The following is an 824-nucleotide window of genomic DNA, read 5'->3' as shown; positions in this document are numbered from 1 at the left end:
ACTATAAGACACTGATGAAAGAAATTAAAGATGATACCAACAGATGGAGAGATACACCATGATCTTGGATTGGAAGAGTCAATATTGTGAAAATGACTATACAACCCAAAGCAATCTACAGAGTCAAGTTTTTATGGAACTAGAACAAAAAAATCTGAAAATTTGTATGGAGACACAAAAGACCCTGAATAGCCAAAGCATTTTTGAGGGAAAAAAAACGGAGCTGGAGGAGTCAGACTCCCTGACTTTGGACTATACTACAAAGCTACAGTAATCAAGACAATATGGTACTGGCAAAAAACAGAAACAGATCAATGGAACAAGATTGAAAGCCCAGAGATAAACCCACACACCTGTGGTCAATTAATCTATGACAAAGGAGGCAAGGATATACAATGGAGAAAAGACAGTCTCTTCAATAAGTGGTGCTGGGAAAACTGGACAGCTACATGTAAAAGAATGAAATTAGAACACTCCCTAACACCATACACAAAAATAAACTCAAAATGGATCAGAGACCAAAATATATGACCAGACACTATAAAACTCTTAGAGGAAAACATAGGAAGAACACTCTTGACATAAATCACAGCAAGATCTTTTTTGATCCACCTCCTAGAGTAATGGAAATAAAAACAAAAATAAACAAATGGGACCTAGAGAAACTTAAAAGCTTTTGCACAGCCAAGGAAACCATAAACAAGAGATGAAAAGACAACCCTCAGAATGGGAGAAAATATTTGCAAACGAATCAATGGACAAAGGATTAATCTCCAAAATATATAAACAGCTCATGCAGCTCAATATTAAAAAATCAAACAACC

Source organism: Physeter macrocephalus, chromosome 11 (genome assembly GCF_002837175.3).
Source record: "Physeter macrocephalus isolate SW-GA chromosome 11, ASM283717v5, whole genome shotgun sequence".
NCBI lineage: Eukaryota > Metazoa > Chordata > Mammalia > Artiodactyla > Physeteridae > Physeter > Physeter macrocephalus.
The sequence above is the reverse complement of the archived record's forward strand: the minus strand, read 5'-3'. Positions refer to the sequence as shown.